A 19709-nucleotide genomic window follows, 5' to 3' on the forward strand; every position below is an offset into this window, starting at 1 on the left:
TATTATGCTTAATATGAAAATCCACCACTGTAACAGTATATTTATCACAAAAAAGCATGGGTTCCCTTTGCTTTTGTTTTAAATTAATTTAATATGTTCCTTTTGTGTAAATCAACTCTAACCATCAGCTAGTAAGAGTCTGGAAGAAGACGTCAGGCGTTTGGTAGTAAAGATAAGTAAAGCTCCAGTTAATTTTACACTTAGACAATCATGTACATATTACTAAAGGACTTGCATTGTCTAAACAACCAGAAACACATCTGCATTCAGATATTCATAATAGCTCTTTTAGTACATTTAACTTCTGACAACAAAAACTAAAATGTATATTTAAGGAATTTATGACTCTGCATGCCTGTGTGGGAATACTTACTGCCAGCTCTCCACCCACACTGATGCTGAGCAAACCTCACACCTACTCACAGCCAAGCTGTTTCAGCCAGTTCCATCATATATCCTGCCCTTCAACACAAAGTAAAGTTGAAACTGGACTGATTCTGAAAATGTTAGGCGCTGGCAAAAGACGTGTAAGTGAAGTGTCCCTTACAATCAATGAAACAATTGAAAACTAATTAGAAATTTGAGGCTGTTTGAAGAAAGTGTCAGCTTGCCCCATTCATTCATTAGTTTTACATTTCCAGTGTTTCATTTGAACCCATGGGGGATAATACAGTCCCAGCATGCACTGGGGGATAACCTCTGTGACTATCTCAACAAAAGAGAAAATATATCATTGCATGCTAGCAAATTTACAGTCTTACTGTAATCTATCTACATTGGGTATCTTCAAAACATCATATAACAGACCCAAGGAAGGACCACAAAGAGCTCACTATGCTATATAAAGCAATAGATGCTATATTAAGGTTTACTGAAGCCAGCAGCACTTCAAATTCTGTTCAAATTGGGCATGGAGAAACCTAAGCACAGATTTTGGTTTCAGCAGACCATAAATGCCTGTTTTTAATGTAATATTTTCAATGTCCCTGATTCAGCAAGTAAAAATTCTACAGTTTGCTGCTTTGACTTAATTCAGCCCTATGTTTACATATTTAACAAATACGTATGAAACAAATACTTTCTGAGTCAACTTGGGTTTTCCCTCTAAGGCTGACAAACACAATTATCAGACAGCACCCAACTACCTGCAGTTACTTTGTATTACAAAGTCTCAAGCATTGCTCATATCTAAACAACAGATAAAGAACAGGTAAACTCAAGATAAGTCCCAAAAAAACATCCATGAGTGTTTGCTGAAACAGCATACAAAATACCAAATTTGCTGATGCAGCACCTTTAGAGAAGGCTGACGGTAGTACGATGGTGAAAAGGCAGAAGTGCTAATCACCATGGAGGCTGGGATTGCTGTTCAATGTTTGACCTTTGAAAAAAAATGAGAATAATATATGTATCAGACTTCTCTTATTGTCTTGATTAACAAGATGAAGTCCTGCCCCATATAAAACTATATCAAATGAGACACAGTTTTTCTGTAAAAGTTAATTTATTAGCATTGCTGAAAGTTGCCGCCTTCATTTACATCATTCTGATCAACAGCATAAAACAGCTGATCAACACAGTCATTTCTCTGGTGAGGTTGGCTGGCTATTTGGTCACCATTGCAAATTCATTGACTCCAAACAATACTGAATATCGAATCTGTGAGTAATTGTGCTAAGAAAATATTAAGGTATTAAATCATAAACATGTAAAATAAGATTATAATTCCCGTCTTTTCCAATTTTCTAGTGTCTTACAATATTTGTTCTGCTTTTGTTGTTAAATTTCATTTTGTATCTTGGAAAAACTAATTTGTAATCTTTCAATTTATTTAATGCTGACATACGGTGTGCAGGTATTCCCTAATAACACTTGCTTTTGGAGCATCAACATACTATCGCACAATTTCATGTCCTGTTTTAACTAAGAAATAAAAACCTGACGAGTCCTAATGTTCTAATGAGTCACATTATTTTAAATATATTTTGTAGAATTTGAAAATGACAAAACATTCTGGAAAAGCTGGGCTTTCTTATATAACTATGTATAACCATTACAACTGTGAAACACTTTTCTCAGTGTTGTTTATTGTAAACTCCTCTTTTGATCTCTTGTGAATGAATTCTAATCTCTTTATTTTGAGATTATGTTGTTACATTGTAGGTGGTTGTGTTGCATGCAGAGATTTCGGGTTTGTGTTAAGTCATGCTCTGACATTTGTATTGACCTTTGTTACCTAAGTGCATCATATAAGACCAATAGTTCATAAAGAAACTATGTGTTTTCCTTCATTTTTATTCTGTTTTGCAGCTATTTTAGAATTTCATTTCAAAAGCCTGCACTGCACATCTTGAACACTAACTTTTTTTACTTGCCACAGTGCATACTGAAATACAGGCCCCATCAACAAGAGGTACATAAATACATTTCCCACATGGCACTGCTTCAAAAGTCACAAAAGCTTGTTTTTGGATGACGTCCAGCATCATACTTTTGCTGCTTGGAGATGAAACTGCAGTCTCCTCTTCACTAATGATCTCTCTGACATTCATTAATCACTGTTACTGTATCAGGTAGAAAAATATTTCACATGCATTTTCCTTCTTTAGCTTCTTATCCATTTCAGATCTAGCCCTGGGTAGTTTGGTGGTTGTGACAAAATGTAATCTTTAAAAGCGTACTATTGGTTTTAGCAGCGCTTTCAACACTGTTTGCTTGTAGTAACTGGTAGTTAGTAGGTAACAGGTAGTTATCTCAGCATTTACAATATGAAAGAATTTTTACGATGAAGAAACATACATGCAAAGCTGGATTTTATTTCTCATTAAAAAAAATGTCAGAAACTTAGCACACTGAGCCCAATATAGTTTTAAGTCATTGTGAAAAATGTCATTATAAATTCAAATTCAGCCCCTTAACACAGCTAAATGTCACTGTGCAGCTGGGCCATGTCCTGTTTTATTATACTTCCATGAACACAGATAGCATCACTAAGTTATACACTTCTCAAGTTGATCTATCCCATACCCCCTAACAAAATGCACTGCTGACAATATTTTTTTTTATAATACTTTATCTTAAATGCCTCCTCAGTGAGTAAACTCACAAAGGGCAGTGGGCCTACACAATATGCAGCAGCAACCCGGCTTTATTCATTCATACTCAAATCTAAATGTATGCATTGATCCAATTCCTTAGGAAATAATTATTCAAACTACAGTGTAAGAAACATTAACGTTAGCAACCAATATCTTTAGACTGATCATTAAAAAAACACTCTGCTATGACAAGACAACCAAGAACCAGCCCGCACTGCATGAAATCCTATCTTATGCTGTAAAAGTGCATTTTGTACACATGTTAATGTTTACAAATTATAAACATCACTCCATTACGCCACTGTGATGCCACTAGCATGTTTTAAAACTGCAAAGCTGTTAAAACTGACTTGTCACTCACATAGTAGGCCAGCCATTAAGAATACCTTTAACTACATTCATTTCTCTAGTGGTGGCTACCATTTATAAAATGAGCATTATATTGGATTCAATGATACTTGAAATGATCAATTTGCATCATAGATTTATCAATACAATGCTTATTAAGGTCAAAAACTGGGACCGGAGAGATCTTTTCCCAAAGTCTTCTGTATAACTGGATTTGCAGCCTTTATTATCCTGTTAGCTGCTCTTTACCACCACTTCACTCTAGTTTATCCACTACCTTGCACAAGACCACCAGTAATGGTGGTCAGAAAGCTTGGACAGCTTGAGCTTGGTTCTACCTGAGATCTCTTCTTCTTAAAAGGGAGTTTTTCCCTTTCCACTGTCACCTATTGTTTGCTCTTTACTTTTCACTATACAGCACCTCGAGGCAATTGCTGCTTGGATTTGGTCCCAGATAAATAAACTTTAATTGAATTTTGAGATTTTAAACTAATCTAATTTATTGATTAGATTCTGAATTAAGTTTTAAAAAGCAGTTTTTAGTAATGTTTCTTTTAATACTTGTATTATTATCGTTAATAGTACTGTTATTGTGAGTGCCTTTCTCTTGTTTTGTATATATTCATCTAGTTTCTATATAGCCCCCTTGATTGCATATATTTCTCCTATTAGTCATTTATTCCTGCTGTCTTACTATTTATATCTTATTCCTGCACAGTTGGTGTGGAGCAACCACAATAACAATAAAGGAACTATTTTATTCTATTGTTCTGTAATAATTTTTCTATTATTAGGCGATCGTGGCTCAAGAGTTGGGAGTTCGCCTTGTAATCGGAAGGTTGCCGGTTCGAGCCCCGGCTTGGACAGTCTCGGTCGTTGTGTCCTTGGGCAAGACACTTCACCCGTTGCCTACTGGTGGTGGTCAGAGGGCCCGGTGGCGCCAGTGTCCGGCAGCCTCGCCTCTGTCAGTGCGCCCCAGGGTGGCTGTGGCTACAATGTAGCTTGCCATCACCAGTGTGTGAATGTGTGTGTGAATGGGTGGATGACAGGTTGTGTAAAGCGCTTTGGGGTCCTTAGGGACTAGAAAAGCGCTATACAAATACAGGCCATTTACCATTTATTTACCATATTATTATTATTATTACCGGTATTATTATTATTATTATTATTATTATTATTATTATTAAAGGTAACCTATTCCACAGAGGACTTTAATTAATTTTAAAATATTCTGTTTTTACAGTGTGATGAGAATGTTTTTCACATAGCAGTAAAGTCCTGAGTCCACCTGTGGTCAGTCTCTTATCGTGGGTCTCCCGGGAATGACTGCAAGTCACTTAAACGTCCTCTGAAGTGACAGAAGCGCCCGCGCGCGTGTGCGTGCGTGTGTGTGTGTGTGTGTGTTGGCGGATTCCCATCACAACCAAGATGGCGGCGGAGCGGACAGCCGGCTCGGCACAGTGAGTGACAGGAGAAGCAGCCTCGGTCGGTTGGACAGCTAACAGTTAGACTCTGAGGGGGAGAAAAATACAATAACAACACATCCCGCACCGTTCATCTCACCTTCTGTAATGCAACAGCGTCGGTAGAAGCCAGACACCGTCCGAAGTTGTGTGCGAGGACTAATCTGACGTTCACAAGCGGGGTAAGTGCGAAATGATGAACCGTTACCCTGACTGGCTGCTTGGCGTGTTGAGGGATTTACCGAACGGCTGCAGGCTGCTAACTTAGTGCTCGAACAAGCTGGAAATCCCTTATGCTAGCCCTGTCACCTAACTCGTGTATGTGTTTGTTGACATTTGTTTATATTTTATCTGTCAATAATGACAATTCACTCTCGCAGCTTTTGAACCAATACGACTCCCATGCTTTCCCCGCTTCTCGACATCTAGGTATGTGCCACAGGTTGTTTGCACTCATCGCTAAAATTTGGGAACATTTTAGTCACCGTGAACGACATAACAGCCAGTCAAAGCACGTCAAGCCTCAAACGATCCGCTGAAATGTCTGATTTACCCCACGAGCGAGCTAAAAATAACCCAAAACACTCTCCGTTTGCACCCCGTTGCCTGAGGATATTTTAGGTTGTTCGGCTTTGTATCAGGGGGGAAAAACACCTCTCATTTAGCCTTGCTGTTAAGCAGTGGCGTAGAAAGTGCACGGACAGTCTTTCCTATGTTTTATGTGAAAGATTTTCAACCTGGACCGGAGGGTATGTCAGTGGTTTTCACTAAGCTGTGTGGTGGTGAGAGATTTCATGACTGGTGAAGGGTGATGAGAGTGTGCTAATGCGGGTTTGCAAACGTGCAAGTTTGATGGGACATGTTTGCTGTTAATGTGCAAATCCTTACACGTATTTCTGTCAGAGAAATGCTGTCAGACCCATACCAGGAGTGGTGCTGGTGTAGTCTGTCAGACATCAGACAGGAGCAGCAGTGGCAGCCACTGGGGTTTGACATTCTGGAGGTCTACCCCCCCCAAAAAAAAGCAAAAAAAGAAAAATCCCACTTACATCCTTTCCTAGTGTTTTTCCATAGCATGAGATGGACAAGTCTGATCAAATCACACATGTGACAGAAAGCCTGTCGTTTGAAAACCTCTGCTCCACATACCAGAAAGGTAACCTGAACTGTAAACCCACATATATTCTCTTTGCTCTGATATGGGACATTTCTCATGGGAATATTGTGTTGTTGTGCATCCTGTTGATGGGATGTTTATATGTCGCCTTATTACCTTGCAGTATGTGCTCAAGAGGGCAGAAAGGTACCCTTCTGGTAGGAAATTAAGTCGTAGTTTAAAAGAAGGTGCTGTCGCCTGACACAGAGGAGCCGAACAGCATGCACCAATTGCCTGGATTGTTGGAGTGAGCTGCAGTGTCAGTAAAACATCAAAAAGGAGCAGACAGCTAGACAGTGTCCTGACTTGAGTTAAAGCCCACTGTCTGTAAATAACTGACACACAGTGCTCTCTCTCGTGGCGGTGATGGTTGTAATACCCGAGGCACAGGGTTCATGTTATTCCCATCTTGTGTAATTCAGTGAAAACAAACAAAGTGAGGAAACAATTTGACTTGACAGAGTTGTCAGTGACAGAGTGTAGCTCTAGATGCCTGAACTGGAGAATCTGTTTTTTTGGCAGAGTGCAAGTCTGACAATTTAGCCTGTTGCAGATTGATTTTTTTTTTCTTTTACATTTCCAACAATTTCTGTCACAAACTATGTGTATCCCTGAAGATACACTGTTAGCACTCTCACAGAGAAGCCTTTCTGGGGTTCACAAACTGTATGGAAAAATCCTGTTGATCACTCTCCTGGGTTTATTTTGTGATGAAAACACAGTGAAGATTGGAGGCTTTTAAGGATTTGCTACAGTAAAGTTAATGAATAAACAGAAGGTTGTTGCCCAAAGTGAGTTTCTTCAAGTGCCTGGGACAGCACCTTTTCACTAACGTTAATGCTGACGTAGAAGGGTTACTAATGAGCCCCCAAATATTCCTATAATTATATTCAGCTTTGAGATGTTGGATTCAACTGTGGCTTATACAGTTGGATAGAGTGATAGCAAGGGTGGCTGAATAGAGACAGTGAAAAAGATGCTGAAAATAAATGACAGTCACGCTTTTGAAATTGTCCTCTCCATCTCTCTGGTGATTTCTGCAGGACTGTGAATTGATGCATGATAGGTGAGTCTAAGAAGGAACTCTTTGACTTTCAAAGAGAAAAGATGTTAATGAAGCAACCTGACCCATGTGAACACAGTGCACAAGTTCTTGCACGTGGACAATATACAACACATACTTTAAAAAATGTTGTATGCTATAGTTTCCCTAAGAAAATCAACAATGAATAAACACTTACATAAAACTATTTAATTCAGTTCAGTTGTATTTATGTGGCACTAAATCACAACAACGCATTCTTCTAGGTGTTTTACATTGTAAGGTAAGGACCAATAAAGACAATAATGCAGAGAAAACCCAACAATGAAACCACCAACTATAAGCAAGTACTTGGTGACAGTGGGAAGGAAAAACTCCCTTTTAACAGGAAGACACCTCCGGCAGAACCAGTCTGATTGAGGGGCAGTCTTGTGTGGTGACTGGTTGGGGTTGAGGGGAGGGCACAATGTGGAAGAAAGCCAGAGATAAATAATTACTTATGATTAAGTGCAAAGTGATGTATAAATACATGGAGAGGGAAAAATTGTGAGTGAATAAGAAATGCTCAGTTCAGTGCATTATGGGAAGCCCCCAGCAGCCTCGGCCTATTGCAGTATAACTGAGGGAGGATTCAGGGTCCCCTGATCCACCCCTACTCTGTAATCTTTATCAAAAAGGTAAGTCGTAAGCCGAATCTAGAAGGTCTGCCTCCCAAATCTAAAGTGAGGGCTGGTTCCACATTCATGAATGTAAAGATTTATCAGAGTCGCTTCAGTATTCTTCAGTATTGGCTGATGTTTGCCTTACTGACTGCCACTGACCTATCTGCAATTTTGTTACAGTGGAAAAAAAAGTCTTACAAAGAACTTACCTAGTAATTTATCAGTCACAAGTCATCAGCCAATGAGCATACCTTGCATAGTCCACCATTAGAAACGCCAGTCGTTTTAACATGTCACAGAGTATAACCTGAAATGTAAGACTGAGCCCATAAACTCATGGGCTCAGGAAGGTGTTTACAGTCTTATATAAGCCTGCAAGTCATGGGTATCACCCATGGGTGCAGATTTAAGGCATTTCATTGCTTGGTTTTTCAGACCCCAAAGCTACGTCCATCTTTTATACTATTTAAATATACCATTCACATTTATAAATGCCATCTTATTTCATATTATTTCTATCAATATTTCACCAATATTCAGTGGTTACATATATTTTCCCCCATGTATCAGTGCATGTTTTATAAATGTTTCATTTCCAGCTGGCCAAAATGGCCAGTTGGCAATATATTTGCAGAGATGCAAGAAAGAATATTTTTTAGCTTGTCCTATTTAGGACAATTTTTTTTTTTTTACAACAGCCAAAAAACATCAAGTCAGTGAGTATAGTCAGACGAAGGATTATTGGCAGCCAATAGGTGGTGGATTAGCTTTTAGATAATCAGTGTGCACAGTCTCTAATGTGTTGGTAAAGAAAATTTGAAGCATGTGGTTGGTTTACCAAGCATGGGCTCTAGGTTAGCTTTTTAGTTCAAAGATTGGTCTACACTCAGACCATAATAAGAATCTAAAAATAATAAGTGTCCGTGTGCAGCTTTCCACTTTAGCTCAAGACAACACAAAGAAAGTAGGCGCCATCTTTTGGCTCTATATTGCAATTGTACTTTTTGGCATTTTATGAAAAAGTTCAATTCTTAGGAAGGCAGACCACTACATTTTTTAACGTAAGAGGATAATGTTTCCAGCTTAATGTACAGAAGCCAAAAGAAGATGCAGCTGGAAAAGAAAATGCTGCTGCTATCAATGTGCACATTGAACAAGTGAGAGTAGGATTACATGTTCCCAGGGAATACCATCCACAAACACTAATTAGCTGTAAGCTCAGACTCGTTGTCTGCAGGGAAAAAAAGGCAGGATGTATCCTCAGTTGGTGGGTGGCATCTGGTGTTACACTAAAATTTGGGAACTGAGCTCATAGCACCCAGGAAAGTCATCTGTCAGAATACAAAAATTCATTTCTCTCAGTTCAGATGCTGGTACTTTTTCCAGCAGTTATCCAGCAGTTGGCTATATGTGTAAATTGAGCTAATCACATTTCACTACAGTGAGAGTGGAGAGCTGGAAAGGTACTCGGGCTCAAGGGGTGGGTTGTGAAGCAACAAATTGCTTGTTAGTGCTTTTGCTTCAATTTCACAAAAATATAAGTGAAGAATTATGAGAATATGAGTGGAAAGGCAAAATAAAAAGAAACACAATGTTAGGCAATTGCCTTTTTTGTTATGAAGGTTTTCTTTTTGTTTTTTTGCAAAAGTGGCAGACCCTTATTTCAGTACATTTTGCCTATTAAGAAACATATCTGGTCTAACATGATGGTTAATGTAGTTTAGTCAGGACAACTTTAATTAAAAAGATTATTTGTATCAGCAGTAATTTATATCGCCAGTATAGTTCTATAGAAAGCTGGAGTAGGGAGATGCTGCAGCAAGACCCAAGCAGTACAGAGCAGGCATTCATGACAGCAGATACAACACTGTTATAAGGTTAAAGGAGCTGAGCTGGGGGTGGGTTGCAAAGAGACTTGCAGATGCACAGTGTCTCTAGGCAGGGCTAAGCAGCTTAATATCGTAGCCTATATGAGATTCGTCAGTTGTATAGAAGTATAGAAGTGATGACTCAGCTGATGTTGGCTGACAACATCAGCTGACATCACACACACACACACATACACACAGCAATGCTTAAAAACAGCGCTAATTTATATAGACTAACATTAGAGAGGCAAAAGTCAGTCAGTCAGTTAATAATACCGGCTAATTAAAAGATGATAGCAAACTGCATGTTTAGTTTTTGTTTTATATGGGTGGGCCTGCAATCACAAGCGTTGAAGATCTGTATTTTTCTGCTCTGTTCCACTTTGAATAAACTTTCCCTTTAACAGATTGAACTAAAACTATGTTGAGCGTAGGCATGCCACAGTCAGTGCCTGACCAATGAAGGCTGTAATTTTCTGGTTCTCACATTGTTGTGCTGCTGCTGCTGTGTGGCCTGCTGATTTCACAAGGGTACAAGGTTATTCTCCCAGTTTCGTCTCAATATTCAGACCTGTGCCTATCAAAAACAATAAAGATGTTACTGCCAGAACTCCAGAACAAAACTGCCAGACTCAAAAGTGAATAAGCTGAAAATAAAAAAACCCATGAAAACAATAAAATATAAAGGAATGCAAACAAATGCATGTGACTTGAAGACCAAGTCAGACCCTTAAGAATGCTTTTCTGCCAAACAGGGAATTAAAAGATCAGGCTGGGAGACAAGGCAGGTCTGAAAGATCAGGTTTCCTGGAGACATGCTATTTAATTCCCACAAGGCTCTGCATTAGCACTTCCTTGTGATAATACTGTACACAGAGCCAGGAAGGTAACATCACATATAAGACTGCAGTCAGGGGCAAGTGATTCTAGTTTATACTTTGATATCTGTATATTAAATTATGATCTTGAAATTCATTAAAGGTGAGAGAGTTCTTTCTCCACCCCGCAGCTATTTTTCCCCCAGTTACACTTCATGCTTAAATTGCAGCCTGCAGTTGTTAGCATGTCACCAAGATGGAGAGCAAAACCTGTCAATGAAAGATAAGGTGTGCAGGAACCTCGGCAAATGGGTTTATCTGATATCTAAGGCACTATTGCCAAAATCAGACTGCAGTGAAGCATCAATAAGTGGGACACTGAGTGCAGAAATAAAGACATGAAGTCACTTCACTATTCACTGGAACCACAATGTGGGGCAAATTTATTGATTAAAGATTGGCAGATAAAGTGGCTTGACTAAAATCTTGATCAGTTCTTTAGCTATTTGCAGATTTGGTGGTTAAAACTGAAAGTTGAAAAAAATATTCTGAACTGGGTTTAGATCTGAATGTTTTTCAGGAAAAGAGAGGATTTTTTTTTAAGTAAGATGTGTGTTACTGGCTTTTGATTAATCAGAATTAATCATTTAAATCTGCCCCTGATCATCAGAATCAGTATACCGATGATCCATGAATGATTGACCTCCCCAGAGCCCAAACCACAACATTATTGAAGCAGTCTGGTGTCAACTTAAGAAAGAACAAAAGTCAGCCAACATTCGAGATGCAGTTTTGAATGTCCTTCAAGAAGCCTTGATAACATTTTCTGAAGACTACTTAAAGAAAAGACAAGAAACCTGCCTAAGAGAGTTCAGGCTGTTTGGAACAATAAAGCTCTTCATACCAATTATTTACTTCCAGGGTTTTCTGGAATTAGGAAAAAATATTTTGAGCTCTATTGTATACAGTCTACATGGAGACATGTTGCGACACTTCCTTGTGGCAATACTATGAAAAAATGCTTTCTCAGACATGTGGCCATCCTTAGTTTGGACTGCTATTTAGTCTGTCTTTTTCTTTTCTTTTTTTTTTAACCTTTATTTAACCAGGAAAAGTCCCATTGAGATTAAAAACCTCTTTTTCAAGGGAGTCCTGGCCAAGAGGTGACAACATGTTGAAATTACAAAGTTACATACATATTATAAGTAACAATTACATTTTAAAAACATTTTTCTCTGGCTCTCTCAATCTGGACTTAAAAGCATTTAATGAAATAAGATCTGCTATCTTCCAGTCTTTTTGCATCATGTTCCATGTGAAAGGGGCAGCATAAGTAAAAGCCCTCTTTCCCAGTTCAGTTCTGACAAATGGAACACTGTTTTTGCCTCATAACTTTTCTCCCCCTTGTCTATAATCACATATTGAGGTTAATAGTATCAGCTGCCAGCAGGTAAAGTCTGTTACTGCTGTGTCTCATGCTGCTACATCCCCATCCATCATGGCTTGAGTTTAATCATCCATAACCAACGCATCACTCAGAAGGAGTGAGAGGTTGCCTTAAACTTTAGCTGCATTTTAAAAACATCCTTTGAAATTTAGGTCAAGACTTTGCACAAAGTTTTTCCAGGTACTTGCTATGCTCTCCAAGGCGTTTATGCTGAGGCACCTTACAGTGCCATTAGCATATTCATTCTTGGTATAGGTTAGTCACAGCAGGGCCTAGATTGTTAACCTTGCCACAATAAAGTCCACAATCTGCGCCACGGTCTGTCGCTGTGCATTATGACTGGCTACTTTATGGACACATGTAAAGTATTTGTGAATAAAATGTTGCTTCAACACGCTTCTCCTGCTTTGTCGAGTGCCTAATATGGAAGATTTAAGTTGCTATCTAGACGTTATTCTGGAGGCCTCTCTTTATTGAACAAAGCAGCACATTTTTACATTCTTTAACCTTGATGCTTGTTTGACGGTATACTTGTTGTGTGCTTCAGAAGCTGATATGGTTTTTATTCTGTTGTCTTTTTAATAGCAGGCACAGGAAGTCCCATCTCTGTTCTTCCTGTGCTGATAATGTTGGAGGATATAAGCATTAAAGTGAAAGTAAATGAAGATTTACGGTGGAAGTTTTTGTGGATTCAGATGCCTAATGAAGCTATAACTGTACAGTAGTATAATATCAACTGACCTTTGAGATGCTCTTGATAATGATCTTGCAAAGAAAATAGAACTTTCATAGCACAGCCTCAGTACAAACATAAACCAAGTCAATTACAGCAAAAAAAATCTGTAAATGATTCTACAATAATTCATTCATCTAATATCCTACAGGCAAAACAAAATTTATTGTGTCAAATTAAGATTCCTTTATTCAAACAGCTTCTGAGGCTTCCAGCTTAAAACTTTTGATTTCAAAATTGGCATTGTAAGTCACACATCGTATTTAACCATATAACTAAACGTACTTATACAATAACCTACTCTAACAATAATTACAGTAATGCAGTATTCATGACAACCTGTGGGGCTGGTTGGAATCACACCACACCGAGCTGTAAGGTGATCTTTGTGGCTTCTCATGGATCATCAGTCTATCTGCAGGATTTGAAAAGTGTTAAAAAGAATTACGTCTCGTCTTGAGTAAGTATTAGTTGCATACACACTGGAAGAGATTAGCAGCAACACAGAGAGCAGATACTGGGGAATGTCACTGAAATTCAGCAACTTGTAGCAGTGACATACGAGATAACCCATGTATTAGCTATGCAAAAGTCACAAGCATAGAGTTAAACTGCACTCAGCTTTAAGCGTAGTGGCTGAGCAAATAGGAGCCAAGGATACTGCTGATTCGCAAATGATGTTAACAAAATAAAACAAAACAAATAACAAGTTTACCTGTGCAAACGTTTATTGGAATGCGCACGATGTGAGCCAGCTATCAGCTCTGATGTAGAACAAGCCAGGTCATATGTGAATGGGGCTTTTGAACTGTGCCTCGGGGCAGTTGAATCCTTTTTGGTTTCACTCAGTCACCACTTGATGTTTAACAGTTATTGTTAGCATGCCATGAAACTCAGTGACTGTGACCAAGTGTCAGTTTTAGTGTTCCAGGTTCAGGTGACCATAAAAAACTGTTATCATTGTAATTGCTTCATATACCACTGGATAATGCAAGAAAAGAATAACCCCAGGCTGTGATGCATCCTCTGACTTTTCCATCATGAGTTCATCCTTTGGCTGGTTGGACTGTGAAGTGTTATTAAATGTATTCAGTAATGTATTAAAAAGATATAAAATGGTGTTTGAAAATTCAGCGTATATATAACTCCTGTAGAAATCTTTATTTTGCTGCAATACAGTATCTGCTCTTTATGTTAACTGTCAGAGCCCAATCCTCCATCTTAGTGAATCGTAATGTTTTAACCTCCATTTGTGTCCAGTGTAATGTGTTCCTGGCTCAAAATAAGAGTTTAGAATCCTCCATTTGTCTCACTCTTTTTAGCACGTACTCGCTAAAATAGGTCTGAATAGCCCTCCTGGCTTTTGTAATTTTGTCCACCTTTTTTTCTATGTGTATGTCAACTTGGAATTAAAACAAGGTGAATGTCTACATGTTTAACTAAATGATGCCTCTTTGTATATTGCCGATTTTATTAATCTCTGAGGGAAAATTTGTTTGAGCTTGTGAAAACAAAAACCTATTTGCTGCTTAAACATGCAAACACACAAAAATACACCAATCTGACAAATTGTCACCTGCCTAATTAACAATACACTGTGTTGAAGAAGGGTTAATGGATAGCAGCTATCTCTTATGCATAATGTCTCCTCTCTGTACACACACATACACCCATTCACTTAGTCTAATTGCAGTTTAAGTGCATGTTCAGTGCTAGCTGTTTGGTAATTACAGTGACAGTGATTCCAGGAAGAACGTGCTTATCTGCCAGTGTGGAAGGTAGTAAATACATTCTGGACAAACTTAAAATGATAAAGTTATTCATTTATCGGTGAGTATATGGTTTGATATTAGTTTTGGTGATTTGTATTCTTTTGATTGTTCTTGGAGTTGGAGCACTTGTAAAATGAAGAAATGTCAGCATCATACTCAGGGGTTTCAGGTGTTTACAGAAACATGAAACCGCTCATGTTGAGTTTCTCCGAGGCTGGTCGACAAGGTTAGGCAATAAGTAAGGTGTAGAGATTACAGTGGACGTGGAAAATGCTATTTCTCACAGAGGTTATCTTTCCTCCGCTATGTTACACGACCTGGATGCAGAATAGCCAAACGCCCACCCCTCTGGACTTAACTAGAAGCAGATGCTTGACTTCCTACTGGCTTGTGTTTATGTTCTCAAGCGCATTCCTTTTCACCTCCTCCACGTGTCTGCCCTGCTGTGGCTGTCTATGCTAGATGTCTATACAGCTGGAGCTGGTGTGCAGAGGCTGGCCCAATGGAGCCTCAATTGACAGAGGCCCTTTTCGCCAGTTTCATTGCTAAGTCTGGACAGCTGGAAATCGTTCCCCTGTCACGTTGCCTTAAACTAAATCCTTGTGCAAGGCCTGTTGGGCCTGGACAGCTTATCGAACTCCTCCCAGAACTCCTATTGTGATTACGAGTCAGCGAGTTTGGGCTGGGAAGCTTTGTCTATGTCTCTGGCTCCACGCCGGTCATGTGGCCAAGTTTGAATGTTCTCAGCCTGTGGTGCTTTTCTCTGATTCTTGATTACTGTCAAGAATCGGATAGAACCACAAAACCCAGATAATCTTCCTTAAGCTGACTCACAGCACAAAGTACCTTTAAAGCAAGTTAACCATGGCAGTACTCACAAAGACAAATAGCTTGCAAAGTCTTGGGAGAAATCGAGACATTTGTGATAAATGAACCAATGTCATGTATAATTCAGAAATAACATAAATACATTTTCTAGTGCAGTGAGGGGCTCCAGTGACCTTTAAAGAGATTTGTGGCCTAAACAATCTCTGCTTTTTATGATAGGAGGAATTGCTTGGACTTCTCTCTCACTGGGCGTTTACCTCAAGCTTTCCTTCCATGTCAGTCTTGCCAGGGGCGAAGTAGGGCGGCCAGCGAATTAAGATATTTGGATTAGGCCACTTAAATAGTGATGCAGTTTTTCATTCATACGCGCCAGCCGCCATGTGAGTCACAGCTCTGCATCTTTTGGATGCATCTCCCGTGGGGAAGTCCAGTGATCCTCAAAGCGGCTCGCATACGCAAAAGAAGACGTCAAACACAACGCGCTCTGTTTAGACCCAGACCAAACAGTATTGTTTGACTGATGGCCCTTAGTATAAAGACTTGTTTCGGACTTTACGTTTCCCAATTTTGCTTTAAGTTATAAAGTTATTTTGTTATTTACAAATGGCCTAATAATTATCCTTATTGCTGTTTTAGAGAGGAGCGGTGCTTCAAATTATAGTTGGAAATGTCTGTCAGAATCTGCAGATTATACAGTACAAATAAAATGTTCACGTTTCTCCACCGTTGTCTTCCCAACAGTTTCACTAACATCTACACGGGATGGCCAGGAAGCATTTGCGATGTCTTTTTGGGTGCTTCTCCGGCGCTGATAATTGGTCTTGTGTCAGTGACGTAAAAGATGGATTTAATGCAACATGACCATTCAAACAGCAGTCGCTTTCTAAAACATCAGATGTGTATCGGATTCAGTACCACATAAAAAGTGACCCAGATCGGATTTGAAAATATCGGATTTGTGCCGTTCACACTGTTATACCATGATCAGATATGGGTCGCGTAGGGTCAAAAAAGTCGGATTTGATGAACTTTCGCCTGCAGTGTGAACGTAGCCTAAGTTTCTGGGCTTCACATCTTGGCAGCACCGCGTTTCATACTCCATAGATTCTCACAGCCACATTTCACTGATGGCTTCATGAAAACAGGAACTTATAAATAAACAAATGCTTCTTTCTTCTATTACCTGTGTTTCCACTGCTACTCAGTCAGCAGTGTCGACTTCTTCTATTCTTAAAATATAGGGCAGGCAAGGAAAACAACAGGCTCATTTCAGTGGGCGTCCGCAATAGTCCTACATATGCACTGTATATAAATGTAATCCTTATATAACGTTTGCCTTGATGTGCCATGATACTACTGCTTTGGCTTATATTTTTAGCAGACTGACAGCATGGCAAGGATGAGTGTCATTCTTTGGCCCGTCATGTGTCATTCAAACAGGGAGGTGACACTGCAGAGCTCTCTGCTTTGCACTCATGTAACTGAAATAAATTAGGTCAGCATCTTTTTTCTGTTACACTTTTGTAATAAGTGTGGAGTTAACTGTACTTAGTGAGTGATCCATGAAACAATACCCAAGTCTGGTTTATGTCAGTTGAGTCTCATGCAAAATCCTCCTGGGTCAATAAAACAGCGGTGAGAGGCAAGAAACAGGATAGTGGTTGGACTGGTTGACACTCTGTGCTATTCCACCCTCTTTTATACACGGTGCACTGGTTTGTACTGTTGCTCCACAGTAAAGAAAATCGTGTATATTGAGCATTTTAGCTTCTGCCTTTTATTTTGCCTGTGAAATGCGACATATATTTGCAGTTACATAGCATTTTTCTAATCTTACTGACTGTTCTAGATGCTTTAGACTGCATAGGTTTAACCATACACAATCCTCAGGAAGTAGTTCACCATTCTCACTGCACTTGTTGTGTTTGGATCACCACCTGGAAGTCCCATCCTTATCATTTTGTGGCAAAATGGCAGCCCTTAAACTTGTATGTCAAAGTTGTCGGGACCCAGATTTGGTAAATAGTGTAGGTGCTGTGTGGTGATGGTGTTACTGTGAGAGGGCACACAGTGGCATGTGCCACAGTTTGTGGCTGTACGCTTATGCACATAACTTCATATTTGCCGCATTTCTTCTTCATCCTGTCTGGCACCCCGTTAACCTTTCCACACATAGACACATGTGCACTTTTAAAGGCAGAGAGAGTTGTAAGGTATGAAAGTACAAAAGAAATGTGTGTTTGTGTCCCACTGCAGATTTCATTTCCAAGCAGCAAACTGCAGGGTTGAAAAAATAAAGTCGGTGCTTAGCTCTATGTGAGGCTGTGCAGTAACAATTTAAACCATTTACTCAAAGGTTCACTGTTGCAGTGGTTTCGTTCTACTGTCATCAACTCCCAAGTAAATGTTTCTGAAAGAGAAGTGAGCACATGCTCTACATCCTGTCCTCTGAGTGTTTCACCAATGTGTTGTAATGTGAGTGTCCCAGGAACATTTATGAGCCCGCTCTGTGTGTTGGGCAGGAAGTTGAAATGCAGACTGTGGTCTTGGACTCAGGATGCAGTGCAGATGTGTGGCCCTCGGAGCGGCTTTGGTCACTCTTTGTTTAACCTGTTCTGTTCCCGTTGATCGCCACCGCCTCAAGGTAAATATAACAGAACAGTCTCGACGCTGTCTAAGTAATGGAAGGACCACCTTCTGCTTTTGGCCAGACATCTCTTGGCACAGAACATCAGCGCTGCACGCTGTGGCAGCCTTCTCATTTGTTTCCCACAGTGAGAAAACAAGGAGGTATGATGCATTTTGTAATTCGAGTGTAAGAACTAGAACACAGTGAACACAGCATTTTCTCGCCATCTGTCAATAGCTGGAAGGGACGACCAAAAAAAAAAATCTCACATCGGCCTTTGTTTGCATATAAACTTTGCTCATTGCCCCTACAAAGATCATTACATGATGCCAATAAACATCCAGCTTTCTCTACCAAATGTTGTGCCCATAACAGCTAAACCTAAGTTAGAACTACTCATTAGGTTAAAAAGTCCTGCTCCATCTGCTTCCACTCTCCAAACTTTACTCCAAATCATTTAATATTAAAAGAAAAAAAAAGATTTAGTTGTTTTTTTATGTCTGTGGTTCTTTTCTGTCAGTACAGTGTCATGCGTCACAAAGAAATGTTTTGCGCAGATGTAAGAGGAGTCAGTGAGGCCAGAATAGGGAAAGATTTTATCACTTTAATCTCTTCTCAACTTACACTGTTCTTGCATGATGAGGTGAATAAGAAAAGTCCCTCGCACTGCTTTATGTAGTTTTAGTGGTAGCTGGAGTCTTGCTCACGTAGCATCACATAGACTAGAGCTGGCAGCTTTTTCACCTTTTCCCCTGAGCCAATGCATTTATACAAGCTGACACACCCTGCTAATTAAACCTCCCTTCCAACACCCTCTTACTGCATATGGTTGGAATCACAGGCCTTGTCCAGTTGAATTATTATTATTAAATTGAGCAAAACTCTTGGATTACACAATCTGGTTGCAATGAGATGCAACCGGGTGAGAAATAGTCCCTGATTGTGTTGCCAGCTAAGGGAATCTTTTTTCTTTTACAGAAATGTTGGCCAACTGTGCAAAAATAGGTCTTATATGAAAACCTTACAAAAAACTGTATCTGCTCACAGTTCTCTCACCTCCTGATTACAGCTGTCTTGAACCAAGTTTGTTTTTGTGGCTTTTCACAACTTACCAGGGAACTGCTGGTAAAGGCATTGTTTCACATTGACCTGCAGAGATGGGCTTGTGCTAGCGAGGCAGGCTGAGACTACATAGCCACAGTCCAAGGCTACCGAAAAAATCTGTCTAATGTAATTGTTATAATTCTCACTAGTATATTAACAACAGCAGTTCCCTGGGTGTGAGTTAAAACACTGTGTTTCTAAGCACCAGGATTATTTTTCTTTTGACAATAGCTGCAACCATTAAGTTAGATAATGGATCTTACTAGGCAGCTGTTCCTGTTAGCATTTTTACATATATAAAAGCACCTTTTAACTATAAAGCAGTTAAAAGGTAAAAAGGGAATAAAGAAGCTGGCAAATTTGACATCTTAATACAGTTGGATTTAAAAAAAATTCCGGCGTTATTTGCTAGTTGCAGTGAAAAGTGACAGGAAAGCGGAGGGAGAGAGAAAGAAGGGAAAGGGCCGTGGGTCAGATTCAAACCTGGACCCACCTTAGCTTCTAAAACAATGTAGCAGTGCATGTTAAATGATCCATTTTAAGCAAAGATTCAGCATCTGCTCCCTTTAGATGTGCCACAGTCTCACCTCACACTATTAAGTGTTTTGGTCTTTGGCCAAATGCAAATACACTTCACTCTGTGTCACTGATTCCACTAGGTTTCTTCTTCTTCTTTTTTTCTGTTTATGTGTTGTTGTTTTTTTCTTGAAAATGGGCACAACAGTCTTGAAATAGCAGAAA

The 19709-nt window shown here is 39.4% G+C and overlaps 1 protein-coding gene across 5 annotated transcripts in view; it reads left to right on the plus strand.

The window, feature by feature from the left end:
* Positions 1-4881: 4881 nt before the first annotated feature.
* LOC147339464 (C-myc promoter-binding protein-like) overlaps positions 4882-19709 on the plus strand; it is an 86750-nt gene continuing 71922 nt past the window's right edge. For 4 of the 5 annotated variants that reach the window (XM_086294464.1, XM_086294467.1, XM_086294466.1 and 1 more), the window contains exon 1: positions 4882-5091. The gene's annotated coding sequence lies outside the window, so the exon portion shown is untranslated. Of the gene's footprint in view, positions 5092-17757; positions 17880-19709 lie in introns of all 5 variants that reach the window. The other variant, XM_086294465.1, reaches the window with a different exon arrangement.

The sequence above is a fragment of the Aulonocara sp. 'chitande type north' Nkhata Bay genome, linkage group LG1 (assembly GCF_057382095.1).
Source record: "Aulonocara sp. 'chitande type north' Nkhata Bay isolate Kocher_YH1m ecotype deep benthic linkage group LG1, A_spYH_male_GT1.1, whole genome shotgun sequence".
NCBI classification, from domain to species: Eukaryota; Metazoa; Chordata; class Actinopteri; order Cichliformes; family Cichlidae; genus Aulonocara; species Aulonocara sp. 'chitande type north' Nkhata Bay.